The following is a 13,836-nucleotide window of genomic DNA, read 5'->3' on the forward strand; positions in this document are numbered from 1 at the left end:
CCGCCATAGACGGAAACACCTCCTAGGTAACACATGAACCAATCACCACGCCCCTAGGCCAGCCTGTACCCACCCACTCTGTGCCCTATATAAACCATGGTATGCGAATGCTCCCATTAAAATCTCCTGACGATTGAGGGTACCCCCCTCATGAAACAGGCCTGTAGAGATGAAATAGTCTTGTGATTTTTTTCCCCACACATACATATATTGCGCTCTACTACGGTATCGAGCACTATTTTTTGGATAACCTTATTAAGACATATATATATATATATATATATATATATATATATATATATATATATATATATATATATATATATTTTATTTTATTTTTTTCTGTTTTGAAATAGATTTTTACAGAATTATGAATCGGTCTAGAATTGAGATGAACAAGAATCATGATTTGGATGTGAATCGATTATATTGAGCAGCCCTAATATACAGTATGTATTTAGTGTAATGTTACTTTGGTGTAAATGATCATGTGTTATATGCGTGCTACATCGCTAACAATGCCGTCTTTTTGCCTCCTCTTCATCCGTCGTGCTTGAAGGTTCCAGAAGTTCCACATCTTTTTCCAAAAGTTGTTTCTATTCAGACAAGGCGAGCGCTAGAAAAGCTTTTCGTGGATGAGGCCATCTTGAATTCCGATTTGGTTACTTGAACGCTCATAACTCGGCTGTGATATCATTCCCAGCTTCCCAACATTGGAGGTAAATGGAATGCAGTTTTATGATCTATACATACCGTCGCGTCCATGTTAGCATTATCCCACACACATTTGTTCAGCATGTGCTGGTGTTAATATGACGGACTGCACAATCAATTAGGCTGCCCAGCTGAGTTATGTTATTTGGTATTTTTATGAATACCGAACATGCTTGGACAAGCGGTATTTTATAGCTTCTTCTAGGAGCCATCAAAGCTCACCTGTCGTTCTGCGGCTGCGGGAGAAAAAAAAAAAAAAGCCCACATCAGGCTGTTGGTGTGGTTTACAACGCCACTGTGTCCCATAAGCTCAACCTACTTTCTGACTCATCCTCTCCTACAGCATCTGCACAGACGTTGTAGCTTTCATACGCCAGCGACCAGACACTGCTTTGCGTACAACCTGAGGAGATCCACTACACCAGTGTTGTTCAACCACTGTGCTGTGAGATACAGTCTGGTGTGCTGTGGGAGATTATGTAATTTCACCTATTTGGGGTAAAAATATTTTTTTGCAAACCAGTAATTATAGTCTGCAAATAATTTGCCGTTGTTGAGTGTCGGTGCTGTCTAGAGCTCGACAGAGTAACCGTGTAATACTCTTCCATATCAGTAGGTGGCAGCAGGTAGCTAATCGCTTTGGAAATGTCGGGAACATGTCATGTGAGACGACAAGGGTTTGTCATCGTATCTAATGCTTGAACCAAAAATAAACAAAAGCTGAGTGCCCCTAAGAAAAGGCATTGAAGCTTAAAGGCCTACTGAAACTCACTAATACCGACCACGCAGTCTGATAGTTTATATCAATCAATCAATCAATCTTTATTTATATAGCCCTAAATCACAAGTGTCTCAAAGGGCTGCACAAGCCACAACGACATCCTCGGTACAAAGCCCACATACGGGCAAGGAAAAACTCACCCCAGTGGGACGTCGATGTGAATGACTATGAGAAACCTTGGAGAGGACCGCATATGTGGGTAACCCCCCCCCTCTAGGGGAGACCGAAAGCAATGGATGTCGAGTGGGTCTGACATAATATTGTGAGAGTCCAGTCCATAGTGGATCCAACATAATAGTAAGAGTCCAGTCCATAGTGGGGCCAGCAGGACACCATCCCGAGCGGAGACGGGTCAGCAGCGCAGAGATGTTCCCTCCGGGTCCCGACTCTGGACAGCCAGCACTTCATCCATGGCCACCGGACCTGTGCACCCCCGCCCCTCAAGGAAAAGGGGAGCAGAGGAGAAAAGAAAAGAAACGGCAGATCAACTGGTCTAACAGGGGGGCTATTTAAAGGCTAGAGTATACAAATGAGTTTTAAGATGGGACTTAAATGCTTCTACTGAGGTAGCATCTCTAATTGTTACCGGGAGGGCATTCCATAGTACTGGAGCCCGAATAGAAAACGCTCTATAGCCCGCAGACTTTTTTTGGGCTCTGGGAATCACTAATAAGCCGGAGTTCTTTGAACGCAGATTTCTTGCCGGGACATATGGTACAATGCAATCGACAAGATAGGACGGAGCTAGACCGTGTAGTATTTTATACGTAAGTAGTAAAACCTTAAAGTCACATCTTAAGTGCACAGGAAGCCAGTGCAGGTGAGCCAGTATAGGCGTAATATGATCAAACTTTCTTGTTCTTGTCAAAAGTCTAGCAGCCGCATTTTGTACCAACTGTAATTTTTTTTAATGCTAGACATAGGGAGACCCGAAAATAATACGTTACAATAGTCGAGACGAGACGTAACGAACGCATGAATAATGATCTCAGCGTCGCTAGTGGATAAAATAGAACGAATTTTAGCGATATTACGGAGATGAAAGAAGGCCGTTTTAGTAACACTCTTAATGTGTGACTCAAAGGAGAGAGTTGGGTGGAAGATAATACCCAGATTCTTTACTGATTCGCCTTGTGTAATTGTTTGGTTGTCAAATGTTAAGGTGGTATTATTAAATAAATGTCGGTGTTTAGCAGGACCGATAATCAGCATTTCCGTTTTCTTGGCGTTGAGTTGCAAGAAGTTAGCGGACATCCATTGTTTAATTTCATTAAGACACGCCTCCAGCTGACTACAATCCGGCGTGTTGGTCAGCTTTAGGGGCATGTAGAGTTGGCTGTCATCAGCATAACAATGAAAGCTAACACCGTATTTGCGTATGATGTCGCCTAGCGGCAGCATGTAAATACTAAAGAGTGCAGGGCCAAGAACCGAACCCTGAGGAACTCCGCACGTTACCTTAACATTATATATCAATGATGAAATCTTAACATTACAACACATGCCAATACGGCCGGGTTAGTTTACTAAAGTGCAATTTTAATTTTCGCGCCGAAATATCCTGCTGAAAACATCTCGGTATGATATTGTCCGCGCGTGACGTCGCGGATTGTAGAGGACATTTTGGGACAGCATGGTGGCCAGCTATTAAAGTAGTCTGTTTTCATCGCAAAATTCCACAGTATTTTGGACATCTGTGTCGGTGAATCTTTTGCAATTTGTTCAATGAACAATGGAGACAGCAAAGAAGAAAGCGGTGTATTGCGGCCGACTTCAGCAACACAATCACGGCCGGTGTTTTATTGTTTACATTCCCGAAAGATGACAGTCAAGCTTTACCATTGGCCTGTAGAGAACTGGGGCAACAGAGACTCTTATCAGGAGGACTTTGAGTTGGATACGCAGACACGGTACCGTGAGTACGCTTCCAAACATTTGATCGCTTGCTCGTACATGCGTGCCGCTATGTGCATGTCACGTACGTAACTTTGGGGAAATATATGTGCTGTATGAACTTTAGGGAGGTGAACGGTACTTTGGGCTGTGGGATTGAGTGTGTTGTGCAGGTGTTTGAGTTGTAATGGCGGGTTATATGGATGGGAGGGGGGAGGTGTTTGTTATGCGGGATTCATTTGTGGCATATTAAATATAAGCCTGGTTGTGTTGTGGCTAATAGAGTATATATATGTCTTGTGTTTATTTACTGTTTTAGTCATTCCCAGCTGAATATCAGGTCCCACCCGCCTCTCACAGCATCTTCCCTATCTGAATCGCTCCCACTGCCCTCTAGTCCTTCACTCTCACTTTCCTCATCCACGAATCTTTCATCCTCGCTCAAATTAATGGGGAAATTGTCGCTTTCTCAGTCCGAATCTCTTTCGCTGCTGGTGGCCATGATTGTAAACAATGTGCAGATGTGAGGAGCTCCACAACCTGTGACGTCACGCTACTCGTCTGCTACTTCCGGTACAGGCAAGGCTTTTTTATCAGCGACCGAAAGTTGCGAACTTTATCGTCGATGTTCTCTACTAAATCCTTTCAGCAAAAATATGGCAATATCGCGAAATGATCAAGTATGACACATAGAATGGACCTGCTATCCCCTTTTAATTAAGAAAATCGCATTTCAGTAGGCCTTTAAAGTTAAAGTACCAATGATTGTCACACACACACACACTAGGTGTGGTGGTGACATTTGTCCTCTGCATTTGACCCATCCCCTTGATCACCCCCTGGGAGGTGAGGAGAGCAGTGAGCAGCAGCGGTGGCTGCGCCTGGGAATCATTTTGGTGATTTAACCCCCAATTCCAACCCTTGATGCTGAGTGTCAAGCAGGGAGGTAATGGCTCCCATTTTTATAGTGTTTGGTATGACTCGGCTGGGGTTTGAACTCACAACCTACCCATCTCAGGACGGACACTCTAACCACTAGGCCACTGAGTAGGTTTAAAACCTAACTGGCGACAAAGTAAACAAAAACAGAATGCTGGACGACAGCAAAGACTTACTGTGGAGCAAGGATGGCGTCCACAATGTACATCCGAACATGACATAACAATCAACAATGTCCCCACAAAGAAGGATAAAAACAACAGAAATATTCTTGATTGCTAAAACAAAGTAGATGCGGGAAATATCGCTCAAAGGAAGACATGAAACTGCTACAGGAAAATACCAAAAAAAGAGAAAAAGCCACCAAAATAGGAGCGCAAGACAAGAAGTAAAACACTACACACAGGAAAACAACAAACTCAAAATAAGTCAGGGCGTGATGTGACAGGTGGTGACAGTACACCTACTTTGAGACAAGAGCTATAGTGATGCATGCTTGGTTATGCTTTAAAGTCATATCCAACAATTGCGACAACGACTTTTTACAGTCAACTGAGTTTCGTTTTTTTTTTTTTTTTTTTCTGCTGGTGGTGTGCCTCAGGATTTTTTTCAACGCAAAAAATGTGCCTTGGCTCAAAAAAGGTTGAAAAACTCTGCACTACACTACTGCAGACTACAACCACAACAGGAAGATGCAAATCCTTAAGTAACGACGTGTGATTGCCGACTTGACAACAAACACATATTTTTACTATACAACTGCTTAATAGAAATGCTGGAGGTGATATTCGTCAAGACTTGGACTATGGTGTGGTTTATTTCCCCATGGTGCAAAGGATTGGGACCAGACATGGCGTGAAGTTAAATACATGATTTAATAATAGATTATAAAAAATATTTTGAGCTGTTTGGCCACAATACCCAGCAAGATGTTTGGAGGAGAAAAGGTGAGGCCTTTAATCCCAGGAACACCAAAAGAGCCTTATTGCAGTGAAACTTGCCAAGGGACATGTAGGCAAATATTAACATTGCTGTATGTACAGGTAAAAGCCAGTAAATTAGAATATTTTGAAAAACTTGATTTATTTCAGTAATTGCATTCAAAAGGTGTAACTTGTACATTATATTTATTCATTGCACACAGACTGATGCATTCAAATGTTTATTTCATTTAATTTTGATGATTTGAAGTGGCAACAAATGAAAATCCAAAATTCCGTGTGTCACAAAATTAGAATATTGTGTAAGGCTAATACAAAAAAAGGGATTTTTAGAAATGTTGGCCAACTGAAAAGTATGAAAATGAAAAATATGAGCATGTACAATACTCAATACTTGGTTGGAGCTCCTTTTGCCTCAATTACTGCGTTAATGCGGCGTGGCATGGAGTCGATGAGTTTCTGGCACTGCTCAGGTGTTATGAGAGCCCAGGTTGCTCTGATAGTGGCCTTCAACTCTTCTGCGTTTTTGTGTCAGGCATTCTGCATCTTCCTTTTCACAATACCCCACAGATTTTCTATGGGGCTAAGGTCAGGGGAGTTGGCGGGCCAATTTAGAACAGAAATACCATGGTCCGTAAACCAGGCACGGGTAGATTTTGCGCTGTGTGCAGGCGCCAAGTCCTGTTGGAACTTGAAATCTCCATCTCCATAGAGCAGGTCAGCAGCAGGAAGCATGAAGTGCTCTAAAACTTGCTGGTAGACGGCTGCGTTGACCCTGGATCTCAGGAAACAGAGTGGACCGACACCAGCTGGACTGCTGCTGAGTGGTCCAAAGTCATGTTTTCTGACGAAAGCAAATTTTGCATTTCCTTTCGAAATCGAGGTCCCAGAGTCTGGAGGAAGACAGGAGAGGCACAGGATCCACGTTGCCTGAAGTCTAGTGTAAAGTTTCCACCATCAGTGATGGTTTGGGGTGCCATGTCATCTGCTGGTGTCGGTCCACTCTGTTTCCTGAGATCCAGGGTCAACGCAGCCGTCTACCAGCAAGTTTTAGAGCACTTCATGCTTCCTGCTGCTGACCTGCTCTATGGAGATGGAGATTTCAAGTTCCAACAGGACTCGGCGCCTGCACACAGCGCAAAATCTACCCGTGCCTGGTTTACGGACCATGGCATTTCTGTTCTAAATTGGCCCGCCAACTCCCCTGACCTTAGCCCCATAGAAAATCTGTGGGGTATTGTGAAAAGGAAGATGCAGAATGCCTGACCCAAAAACGCAGAAGAGTTGAAGGCCACTATCAGAGCAACCTGGGCTCTCATAACACCTGAGCAGTGCCAGAAACTCATCGACTCCATGCCACGCCGCATTAACGCAGTAATTGAGGCAAAAGGAGCTCCAACCAAGTATTGAGTATTGTACATGCTCATATTTTTCATTTTCATACTTTTCAGTTGGCCAACATTTCTAAAAATCCCTTTTTTGTATTAGCCTTAAGTAATATTCTAATTTTGTGACACACGGAATTTTGGATTTTCATTTGTTGCCACTTCAAATCATCAAAATTAAATGAAATAAACATTTGAATGCATCAGTCTGTGTGCAATGAATAAATATAATGTACAAGTTACACCTTTTGAATGCAATTACTGAAATAAATCAAGTTTTTCAAAATATTCTAATTTACTGGCTTTTACCTGTATACTTTTGACCCAGAACATTTGGTCACATTTTCAGTAGACCCATTATAATTTCATAAAAGAACCAAACTTCATGAATGTTTTTTGTGACCAACAAGTATGTGCTCCAATCACTCTATCACAAAAATCTAAAAGTTGTAGAAAGTATTGGAAACTCAAGACAGCCATGACATTATGTTCTTCACAAGTGTATGTAAACTTTTGAACGCGACTGTATGTGGCCCTTGGTCGCGGGTGTCTCGGGGGGCTGCACAGGCCACAACGACATGCTCGGCTCAGATCCCACATAAGTAGCATAATAATATCTGCTTGAATAAAAGTAATTTGAAAAAAAAAAAAATTTAAGGTATGTTTACTATTGGGCAGCACGGTGGAAGAGGGGTTAGTGCATCTGCCTCACAATACGAAGGTCCTGAGTAGTCGTGAGTTCAATCCCGGCCTCGGGATCTTTCTGTGTGGAGTTTGCATGTTCTCCCTGTGACTGCGTGGGTTCCCTCCGGGTACTCCGGCTTCCTCCCACCTCCAAAGACATGCACCTGGGGATAAGTTGATTGGCAACACTAAATTGGCCCTAGTGTGTGAATGTGAGTGTGAATGTTGTCTGTCTATCTGTGTTGGCCCTGCGATGAGGTGGCAACTTGTCCAGGGTGTACCCTGCCTTCCGCCCGATTGTAGCTGAGATAGGCTCCAGTGCCCCCCGCGACCCCGAAGGGAATAAGCGGTAGAAAATGGATGGATGGATGGAAAAAGTATAAACAAAAGGCGCGCACAAGGCGGGGAACAAACTTGGCTAATAAAACAAAACTCGCACAAAGACAGAACTATGAAAAAAAGGAACAAACATAAGGCGCTCACAGCGGAGGTACAAAACAGTGGCTTGAATAAACAAAAAAAACTTACGTGGCAGGAAAAGAGCAGCATGAACTATGACCTGGACAGAGTAAGCAGCGTGTCAAGAGTGCAGAGCATGAATGTGATGTCACCAGGCCGACCAACACAAAATGACAGGCTTAAATAGTCATGTGGTGATTGAAAACAGGTGCGTGAGTTCAAATGAATCAGGTGCGTGAGTCGTGAGGACAGGTGAACTGATTGGTAGTCATGGAAACAAAACAGGGAGTGAAAACACAGAAACTGACAGAGTGCAAAAAGCAAACAGAACATAGCCAAACTAAACATGATCACCAAGACATGACAATATTCGCCTTTTTTGAAGCGATCGCAATCAGCTGATGAGCCCAGTCAATCTTTACCGCAGCTGTGTCCCAGTGCTTACATGCTCAAGATTGTACTCGCATTAAATGTTCCTTTTAAAATGAAGACACAAAGTACATTTCCATATTCCTAGCTACACACATGCAGGAGTCGCATGAATTCCAGGAAGGTGCATGTCTTGCCAGAACACCGGCTCAAATTTGAGAGCAAGCTGCAACGAACATGTTTATCCACAATGCAGGAGAGACTGTAATGCAGGGGTGTCAAACGTACGGCCCGGGGGCCGGATCAGGCCCGCGAACAGGTTTCATCCGGCCCGCGGGATGAGTTTGCTAAGTATAAAAATGAGCCGACATTTTTCAATGAAAGAAACTGCCGTTCTAAATGTGTCCACTAGATGTCGCAATAGCAATTATTTGTATCTTTGTAGATTATGCAACATATGTACAAAAAGAATAAGCCACATGATGTCATGTCTGTGTGATCATGTTTTGTTTTAGTCATGTTCGGTTTTGTTTTTGGACTTTTTGTGCACTTTTGTTTGTTTTGTCACCATAGCAACCATTAGTTTTCACCTGTCACGTCACGCACCTGTTTCACGTTTTGAGTCACGCACCTGTTTTCACTAATCATGTCTGTAGTATTTAAGTTCATTGTTTTCAGTTTGTCTTTTTGGCAACATCCGGATTCATACCCCTGTCACACTCTGTTTACCTCTGCGCACTTCATAGTCCATGCCAAGTAAGTTTTTGTTTATTAATGCCACAGTTAGTGTTTTTGTTTCATTGTTCACAGTTTCTGCCTATGTGCAAGTTTAGTTTTCATTAGCAAAGATTTTTACCTCCGCCATTGTGCGCGCTTTTCGTTTGTTCTTTTTTGATATATTAAATAAAATATGTACTCACATTCCCGTCTCGCCCGAGCCAACTTTCTGTTGCCTTCTGGAAAAACTAAACCCAAGGACCAAGTCATGACACATGATGGAGGAAAATGAGCAAACTACATAAATAACATCCTGTAATTTGATTTTGATTTTTTTTTTTTTTATCTTGATAGATTGAAAGTTAACACCAATGAGTTGACTGATGAACATTATCACATCATTTATTCAGAACGTATAAGTAACGACAAATACAGGTAGAATACTATTAACCGCAACATGTAAGTGTAAAAAAATAAATAAATTCTGATTTGTACATTTTCAGAATGTGCTTGTTCTATTTTTAAACAAACAAAACAATCTGAAGTTGTCTTTATTTTTAAGTTATCGTGCCGTGATTTTACCAGTCCGGCCCACTTGGGAGTAGATTTTTCTCCATGTGGCCCTCGATCTAAAATGAGTTTGACACCCCTGCTCTAATGCCTCCAAGATAGTAATCCTCACCACCATGGCCGGAAATAAACTCAACAATACTAAAGTGATGACCGCAATTTTTCAACTATAGAGCGCACCAGTTTATAAGCCGCACCCGCTATTTACCCCCCTATATATTAGCTGCACTGGACTATAAGCCGCAGATATATACGTTGTGAAAAAGGTCATTTATACAGAAATATTCTGTAAATGTTTCTTTACGTACCTTAATTGTTTTAAAACGGTGTAAAACGGCAGTAAAACGGTTGATCGAACAAAACAGAAGTCATCGGAAGCTATCAATCAATAGCCCTAAATCACGAGTGTCTCAAAGAGCTGCACAAGCCACAACGACATCCTCGGCTCAGATCCCACATCAGGGCAAGAAAAAACTCAACCCAATGGGATACAACGAGTAACCTTGAAGGGGACCGCTGATGTGGGGACCCCATCCCGGGCGAGCAGTGCAATGGATGTCGAGTGGATCTAGCACAATAGTGTGAGAGTCCAGTCCATAGTGGATCTAGCATAATAGTGTGAGAGTCCAGTCCATAGTGGATCTAGCATAATAGTGTGAGAGTCCAGGCCATAGTGGATCTAGCATAATAGTGTGAGAGTCCAGTCCATAGTGGATCTAGCATAATAGTGTGAGTGTCCAGTCCATAGTGGATCTAGCATAATAGTGTGAGAGTCCAGGCCATAGTGGATCTAGCATAATAGTGTGAGAGTCCAATCTATAGTGGATCTAGCATAATAGTGTTTGAGTCCAGTCCATAGTGGATCTAGCATAATAGTGTGAGAGTCCAGTCCATAGTGGATCTAACATAATAGTGTGAAAGTCCAGTCCGTAGTGGATCTAACATAATAGTGAGAGTCCAGTCCATAGTGGATCTAACATAATAGTGTGAGAGTCCAGTCCATAGTGGATCTAGCATAATAGTGTGAGAGTCGAGGCCATAGTGGATCTAGCATAATAGTGTGAGAGTCCAATCTATAGTGGATCTAGCATAATAGTGTGAGAGTCCAGTCCATAGTGGATCTAATATAATAGTGTGAGAGTCCAGTCCATAGTGGATCTAGCATAATAGTGTGAGAGTCCAGTCCATAGTGGATCTAGCATAATAGTGTGAGAGTCCAGTCCATAGTGGATCTAGCATAATAGTGTGAGAGTCCAGTCCATAGTGGATCTAGCATAATAGTGTGAGAGTCGAGGCCATAGTGGATCTAGCATAATAGTGTGAGAGTCGAGGCCATAGTGGATCTAGCATAATAGTGTGAGAGTCCAATCTATAGTGGATCTAGCATAATAGTGTGAGAGTCCAGTCCATAGTGGATCTAATATAATAGTGTGAGAGTCCAGTCCATAGTGGATCTAGCATAATAGTGTGAGAGTCCAGTCCATAGTGGATCTAGCATAATAGTGTGAGAGTCCAGGCCATAGTGGATCTAGCATAATAGTGTGAGAGTCCAGTCCATAGTGGATCTAGCATAATAGTGTGAGTGTCCAGTCCATAGTGGATCTAGCATAATAGTGTGAGAGTCCAGGCCATAGTGGATCTAGCATAAAAGTGTGAGAGTCCAATCTATAGTGGATCTAGCATAATAGTGTTTGAGTCCAGTCCATAGTGGATCTAGCATAATAGTGTGAGAGTCCAGTCCATAGTGGATCTAGCATAATAGTGTGAGAGTCGAGGCCATAGTGGATCTAGCATAATAGTATGAGAGTCCAGTCCATAGTTACCGAAATATACGGTACTATTGATAGCATGCACATCTTGCAAATTAATCATGAACTACAGAACACTCCACCAAAGACAAACAATACTCAGAATCACTGATACGAGTCGGATGTTTGTCATCACGATCCATGGCAATGTAAGTAAATCCTGTTTGCAAACAAGTAAAGAGTAAGTTAACTTGAAATTATGAACTGACCAATCGGAGCAAGTATTTATCAGTCATACCAATCGCAGTTTCTGCTGCTACACATTTATGTGCACTGCAAAAACTGTATTCTAAGTAAGATTAAATATCTCAAATAAGGGTGATATTTGCTTATTTCCTGTCTGATAAGATCATTCTTCTCACTAAGCAGATTTTATGTTAGAGTGTTTTACTTGTTTTAAGGGTTTTGGTCCTATATTATCTCAGTAAGATATTACATCTTGTTGCTGAGATTTGATGACCTATATTGAGTAAAACATGTTTGAAACTAGAATATCAACTGATGCAAAGCTGTGTCATTAAAGGGGAACATTATCACCAGACCTATGTAAGCGTCAATATATACCTTGATGTTGCAGAAAAAAGACCATATATTTTTTTAACCGATTTCCGAACTCTAAATACACAACGTGACGTCACATCGGGAAGCAATCCGCCATTTTCTCAAACACATTACAAACACCGAGTCAAATCAGCTCTTTTTCAGTTTTTTCTACTGCTTTCCGTACCTTGGAGACATCATGCCTCGTCGGTGTGTTGTCGGAGGGTGCAACAACACGAACAGGGACGGATTCAAGTTGCACCAGTGGCCCAAAGATGCGAAAGTGGCAAGAAATTGGACTTTGTTCCGCACACTTTACCGACGAAAGCTATGCTACGACAGAGATGGCAAGAATGTGTGGATATCCTGCGACACTCAAAGCAGATGCATTTCCAACGATAAAGTCAAAGAAATCTGCCGCCAGACCCCCATTGAATCTGCCGGAGTGTGTGAGCAATTCAGAGACAAAGGACCTCGGTAGCACGGCAAGCAATGGCGGGAGTTTGTTCCCGCAGACGAGCGAGCTAAACCCCCTGGATGTCTTGGCTCACACCGTCCCTTAAACTGGACAGATCAGCTTTCAGGAAAAGAGCACGGATGAGGGTATGTCTACAGAATATAATTAATTGATGAAAATTGGGCTGTCTGTACTCTCAAAGTGCATGTTGTTGCCAAATGTATTTCATATGCTGTAAACCTAGTTCATAGTTGTTAGTTTCCTTTAATGCCAAACAAACACATACCAATCGTTGGTTAGAAGGCGATCGCCGAATTCGTCCTCGCTTTCTCCCGTGTCGCTGGCTGTCGTGTCGTTTTCGTCGGTTTCGCTTGCATACGGTTCAAACCGATATGGCTCAATAGCTTCAGTTTCTTCTTCAATTTGGTTTTCGCTACCTGCCTCCACACTACAACCATCCGTTTCAATACATTCGTAATCTGTTGAATCGCTTAAGCCGCTGAAATCCGAGTTTGAATCCGAGCTAATGTCGCTATAGCTTGCTGCTCTTTCCGCCATGTTTGTTTGTGTGGGCTGTCTGCACTCTCAAAGTGCATGTTGTTGCCAAATGTATTTCATATGCTGTAAACCTAGTTCATAGTTGTTAGTAATTATCTTATCAGACAGTGTTAAGCCGCTGAAATCCGAGTCTGAATCCGAGCTAATGTCGCTATACCTTGCTGTTCTATGCGCCATGTTTGTTTGTATTGGCATCACTGTGTGACGTCACAGGAAAATGGACGGGTGTATATAACGATGGTTAAAATCAGGCACTTTGAAGCTTTTTTTAAGGGATATTGCGTGATGGGTAAAATTTTGAAAAATACTTCGAAAAATATAATAAGCCACTGGGAACTGATTTTTAATGGTTTTAACCATTCTGAAACTGTGATAATGTTCCCCTTTAACACTCACAGGTATAAAACTACTTTTTTAAAGTAATAATTTCTTACTTCAAGCATGAAAAAATTATGTCAAAATAATGGCACTAGCATTTACTTAATTTTAGAATATTTTTCAACACATTGAGCAAAAAGGTCTCTTTTTTTTTTCTACCAAGAAAAGTGCACACTTGTTATTCGTGAGAATATACTTACTTTAAGGTATTTTTGGGTTCATTGAGGTTAGCTAATTTGACTTGTTTTGGAAAGTCTTGACAAGCCGAATATTCTTGTTCTATTGGCAGATAATTTTGTTTAGTTAAAAAAAAATACCCCTAATTTTTGTATTTTTTTTCTTCTTGTTTTTGAACACTGACTTTTTGCAGTGTGTGTGTGGTTTTATATTTCACATTCCATGTACTTTTACACTACGTCTTTTTGCATCCCTGGAGAAACGCTTTCCCAACGTGTCGTATCCACAGCCAAATGACACATTTTGGTTTGATTTGAAGCTGGCTTGTCATCGGGCTGGAGCTTAAAGAGACAGGAAATGGACTGTATACACTATAATGTTTTCGAATATCCGTAAGAATCATGTTTCCATTTCATAATGGGATAAGGAGAGAGCGCCAAAGGACTGGATTAGGCCCCAGGTGGAA

This window comes from Nerophis lumbriciformis, linkage group LG24 (assembly GCF_033978685.3).
Source record: "Nerophis lumbriciformis linkage group LG24, RoL_Nlum_v2.1, whole genome shotgun sequence".
NCBI classification, from domain to species: domain Eukaryota; kingdom Metazoa; phylum Chordata; class Actinopteri; order Syngnathiformes; family Syngnathidae; genus Nerophis; species Nerophis lumbriciformis.